At 41.6% G+C, this 5,858-nt stretch overlaps 1 non-coding gene across 1 annotated transcript; it reads right to left on the bottom strand.

Annotated features, from left to right (window-relative positions):
• Nucleotides 1-1,889: 1,889 nt before the first annotated feature.
• On the bottom strand, nt 1,890-1,965 carry ACRALDRAFT_t291. Its single transcript has one exon. It is a non-coding gene; the product is annotated as a tRNA-OTHER (tRNA).
• Between the last annotated feature and the right edge of the window lie 3,893 nt (nt 1,966-5,858).

Below are 5,858 nucleotides of genomic sequence, written 5' to 3'. Positions count from 1 at the left end.
AATACCACGAGATAAACACCGAAGACGATAACTAATAAAGAGAACGCTATAATAAAGACTATAGGACTAGATACTAGATAGAAGGAGAGTATTTACAATATAAAGCGGCGAAGCAGAATATACTAAACGATAAAGAAACTACCTCTCTTTACTTTCGCTTACCTCTTTTCCCTTATTCCCACTTAACCCCTTTTCCTTATTTCTTTACCCTATTTTTGTCTCTAGCCCCACCCCCTTATATATATAGAAGGTAAAGAATAACTTACACGAGCGTAAATGTAATTATATCCCTTATAGGAAGACCTATTTAAACGAAGAAAGAACGTAATACGACTAGCCGCTTCCGGAAAAGGAGGCGTAATCAGATATCCTTTATATTACCTTTAATTTCCACTTACCTATACTCTAAACAGAATAGAAGATATAACCGTCTAACCCAGACACTTTAAGCAGCAGATCTACTCTTCTTTTCTAACCTCTCTAGCCACTCGGACTATAACGATAGTTAAGATTCCGTTCCTATATAAACCAATCTATAAGCATATAATTTCCGATAACTAACCACCACTGCGCTATGGCTAAGAAGGGCAAGGACGCCGTCCCTGACCTAAAGGAACGCCGTTTTATCCATAATAAGGCAGAGGAGAGTATTAAATTACTTAGAAAGATTTCTAAGTGTCTGTATAAATATTACCGCTTATACGAGTAATACTACGACGTGCTGCTGTTTCTGTTAGCAGAATAGCGATATAATAACTAGGATATAAAAGCGACCACGATATTTTATATAAGCTGGATAGTGGTAAGCGGTAAATAGAAAAAAGGCGGAAATTTTTAACGACTTTATCCATAAAATAACTTAAGCCTATATCTGCCGGAGGCATAGCATACCATATACTATATCTAGACGAACGGCGCGAAGCGATAAATCGATAACTAGTAAGATATATAGGACGTAATAAATAGACGGATATAAGACGACGACTACCTGCTAGACGATAAGAACGCCCTATAGCTATTCGAGAAGGCACTAATTAACACGGAAACGTTTAGATACTAAGAGGACCTAGCTTTCGTTATAGACGCCTAGGACGATAGCGTAGTAGGAGATAATAGATTTTTATTTATTTATTTATTATCTCTTACTCCGCTATCCTTATCCTACCTTAAGTAGCTAGGAGTTAGAATTCTGACTATACGGTCCTTCTTAGATGCCTATAGGGGGGAAAACCGCAGTATAAGACTTAGGGAACTAGTATAAGACTTAGATAAAAACCCCTATACCCTCCTCCTCTAGGATTACTGCCTTATACGGGTACCGCGGGGGCCTCGTTACTAACTTAATATATATTCGAAACTCGTGGCTTCTATTCTAGGAAGCCGGTAGCGTTTTTGCCCGTAGCGGCTTTAAAGCCGACTATATACTTAATTAACGGCGCGCGTGTGATTATCTCGGTTTGGTTTATGCGCCTTCTATATGCCCTAGGGCTAACCCTGCGGGCCTACTATAGGCGACTTATATATACGCTTCCTAGGGTTTAAAGCTCCTAAGCTTCCCTGCTCTTTCTATAGCTACAGGCCAGGCTAACGCGGGCTACGTGCCCACGCAGAACGCTTACGTAATAGCGTAAGAGGCTGCTTCCGTATCGTGGAAGAGACGCCGCGTATTTTACCCACGCGCTTAGGGATAGCGCGATACCGTCTTCTTATTTTCCACGGTAGGGCGACTAACTCCCCCGTGGCACCTGTTAACGACTGGCGAAGCCGGGCGGAAGGTGGGTCTAACGGGCCCCCTATTTAACCCTTATCGTACGTGCTAAGGCAGATAAGGGCCCCCCAGAACAGGATCCGAGTAGCGCAAAAAGGAAAAGGGGTTCCTCTTTTGCATGCGCCTCTAGCCGGATTCGAACCGACCCAGTCACTCTTAACTGTATACCAGGTATACCACCACTATACTATAGAGGCGAGAGATAATAGATAATAGAATATAGATTATATAAACTTTATAATATCCGATAGCGATATCTGTGTATACGGCGATAACGACTTTAGCCTATATAATAACGATAATATAAATAATCCGAATAAGGCAGCTATAATAACCGGCGTAGGTAATCTATAAACAGCGACCCTATTACCGATAACTAGCTAATAGACGGATCCCGGCTAGTAACACACCCCTAACCTATAGCCGAACATAGCACTATAGACGACTAGCAGCGCGGCCCTATAGCTAACCGCCGACTTAGCTTCGTAGCCTTCTATAGGCGTAGCCGCTTAGCAGCCTACGGCTAACCTAACTTAAGTATAGCTAACTAATAACGATAACCGAGTAAAACGAATATTCGTAGATTAGTGGTTTATTATCGTAGGAGCCGAAGGGGCGATTAACTGGTACACGGCGGCTAAGGTGGATAACCTTCTAGGATCTATGTTTTTCGACCTTATAGACCTTATGGTTAGACTTAATAGTAAATTAGTAGTTAGGAAGTTATCGGTTAAATATTATATTATCGTATTAGCGCTTAGAGATAAGGGGGTGATTGGACTAGACTAGCCGGATATAATAAACCGAGAGATTATCGTCGACTAGATCACGTAGTGGCGATAAAAGGGTAAAAACGATAGATAGCGGAAGCGGCTAGTATCCCTTAGCGATCTGCAGGAATTTATGGATATAAATCCTAGAAAGAAAAAGAAAACCGTTAATAACCCTAACGCCGTAACCGCGCCTCCTATATAGACGACCACGTAGACGACGCCGTCGACGATAAATTTTACGATAAGGGATAAGCTATACGCCGTAGACGCTAGATCGAATAACCATATTAAGTGCCTTAAGAGGATAATCGACGATAGGAATAAGGTTTTTAACGATAAATTCACCTAATAGGCTAATAACTTCCAGAAAAAGCTTGATTAGAGAGCAGACATCACTTATAAAGGATAGGACCGACACCACGTGCGTATTAACTAACTAGAGGGCGATAACTAACGATAATAAGGGGAACTAAAGCAGATTAGTAAGAAAGTCGAAGATAATTATACGGTTATAAAGGTAAGTATTAGAGCTCTAGAAACGCGTATCACGATAATATAAAAGGAAATCGCTTAGCTAAAGAAAGATATAAAGACTTAGAAACAGGTAAAATCAGCTTATCCTAAATCGGCCTAGCCGACTATGTCTTAGCCATAGCTGCAAGCACCACGACTAAAGCCGGTAAAGCCGAAGGCCTCGTAGCAGCAGCAGCCTTTATCCTTATAACCGCTATTATCGTAATCGCAATAACCGGCATCCTCGTAAACACAAGCTCCTTCTATATCGCGGCAAAACTCGTAATCGACGGATTAGCTAGAGGATTCGGATTAATTTCGGCAGTATGAACAAATAGGATATGCGAGATAAAAATCTTTCCTTTACTTACTTCCAAATAGACAGTCACTTAGCTTAACTTGGCTTTCACTTTGCTTTAACAAAAATAATATATATAAGGAAATATAAACGAGTATATTATAGTAATCGGGACGATTGCTTTTACGGCGGAGGGTACTTAATACATAGTATCTATTAGCTTAGTCATATATATACTCGTTAGTCAGCAGGACCTAGTAGATATCAATCTATGGTCCTATAGAGCTCTATAAGCTTACACTTTACAGAATATATCTTCACTTCTCTGAATTCCCTTCACACACATTTATAACACATAAATACGGGAAATCCGTATAGCAGCTAATAAGATAAGCTATAGTTAATTATATAATAATAACGGTTAGAGTAATTAATAAAAGAACCGCCGCTATAAGTAAAGGGGTGCCGTAGGGGGTGCGTGTCGGTTACTAGTCCGGTACTAACTATTCCTAAGATACCTCCTAAGAAGAAGCAGTTTAAGAAAAAGAATAATACTTATTACTATAAGGCTAACGCCGTGCGAGTTCTGCCGTGGGTATTCCTAGGGGGCGCCCTTAGGGTACCGGCGTGATACCGATAAGCGGCCGTTTCTGATTATAAGTAGATATCTTAGATATACTAAGCGACTCGGAGGTAAAACACCCAAGGATATAGAAGTATATGCTAATACCACTAAAAAAGGAGCGGTATACTACTAGTATACTAATAATCGTCGAACTTATAAGGATATAAGTCGTTCCCGTAATAGTGTCTTAGTAGTGCCGGGGCGGTGGTAGTGGGGTTCTAATAGTTAATAGGTCCCGGCTATAGCTTTAAAGTATTAGCGGCGTATCTTAGAATATTACCGGGAGCTTATAGGGGCTATTAATAAGGGTAGGGACGGCGCGGTTATAAGTCGTGTCCTTAGGGGTGCTGATACTATACCGCGCTAACTTTAAGTAGGCTTATAGTCGGCTTATAGCGGCGGTAGTATCCTTTAAGCGCGCCGCTAAGCGTGCTCGCCCCGCTGGCCACCGCTATAGTAGTAACGCTATATTAGCTAGATTAGAGCGTCGACTAAATCGGCTAAAAGGAATAATCGCTATCCTATTAGAGGTGGCTATAAGTCCCTTATAGTCTTATAGCGATCTTGTGGCGGTATAGTGGTGCTAATATAATAGGATAAGGATAGGAATATAACGCCGATAAAGATAGTGCCTCTAAAAGTAAAGATAAGGAGGAGGGAGAAGGCGAGACTAAGGCCTAATAAAGGATAGATACCGTTATAATATATCCCTCCGGTACCGCTAGGGCCCCGGCTTATAGGGCCCTAAAGTGAATACGAAAGTCTGGTTTAGGTGCTACCTCCATTCTGCGTATACTATACCGGTATAGTCCCGCTACAGGGTCTTTAGTATATATTTCCTTATAATTTCTAGGGCGAGGCGGAAGTCGGTTAGGCGACTAAGATATAAGAACCACTTCGCGATTACTTTCGCCTTTTTAGGGTGGTTTAGGGTATTAAAGAGGTCTCCTCGGGTTAAGCTTAGCCTCCTTATAATGCTATAAAGGTCCCTACGCGACTCTAGAGTGGTGTTTTAGCACTATAAAATAAGGGCCTGACTGGGGAGCCTAGACGGATTGATATCCGGGCTATAAAATAAGGCTGAGAGTGGATTCATGGCTATAACACTAAAAGCTCTAAGTACCATAACTAATTTACATATACTGTCTAAGTAGCAACGTACGTAGACCATTATACGTAGACCATTATAAGTACCTGGACACACCACTTTTAGGTAGGTACGTCTATTTATAAAGACATAGGTGGTCTTGCTGTTATAAGTCTGGGGCCATAGAGCTCTAATTGCCTATGAAGTACACGCGCCCTTCAGAGTTCTGTGTTCTAATGGTTTAGGCACCGAACTTATAATATAGTACGTACAAAGTAGGTATAGGTACATACTGCTTTCAAGACTGTTTTCATGTATCCACTTAACGCCTCATTTCGCCTCATTTTGTAGCCCGGATATCAATCCGTCTAGGCTCCCCAGTCAGGCCCTAAAATAAGGGAGGACTTATTCCGACTAGGGCATTTGTTTATTCCGACTAGGGCACTACTTTTGCAGCCGGCGCCAGCTGCCCTACGATCACTTTTTTTTTTAAAAAAAAAAAAATCTAAGGATCGTCTTTTTGGCCTTAGATACAATCGCCAATCGACGGATCAATTCGACTACAAACAGCTGCTTCGTATCTTCCTAGAACGTAGGTAATATACTTATGCCTCTCTAGTTCTTCCTGCAGCCTATGGATTGCCTATCCGTTCCCGACCAGGATCCAGGTGGGATTAGGTTGCCTCCCACGGAATTTGGGTTGAATTGACCCCGACCTTGTCCACGTCTTCGACCCTGACCCCGAATCCCGGGGCGATCACGACCTTATTGTTGTTGTTATTATTGTTGTATAA

Source organism: Sodiomyces alcalophilus (assembly GCF_042370955.1).
Source record: "Sodiomyces alcalophilus JCM 7366 unplaced genomic scaffold ACRALscaffold_10, whole genome shotgun sequence".
Lineage (NCBI taxonomy): Eukaryota > Fungi > Ascomycota > Sordariomycetes > Glomerellales > Plectosphaerellaceae > Sodiomyces > Sodiomyces alcalophilus.
The sequence above is the reverse complement of the archived record's forward strand: the minus strand, read 5'-3'. Positions and strand labels throughout refer to the sequence as shown.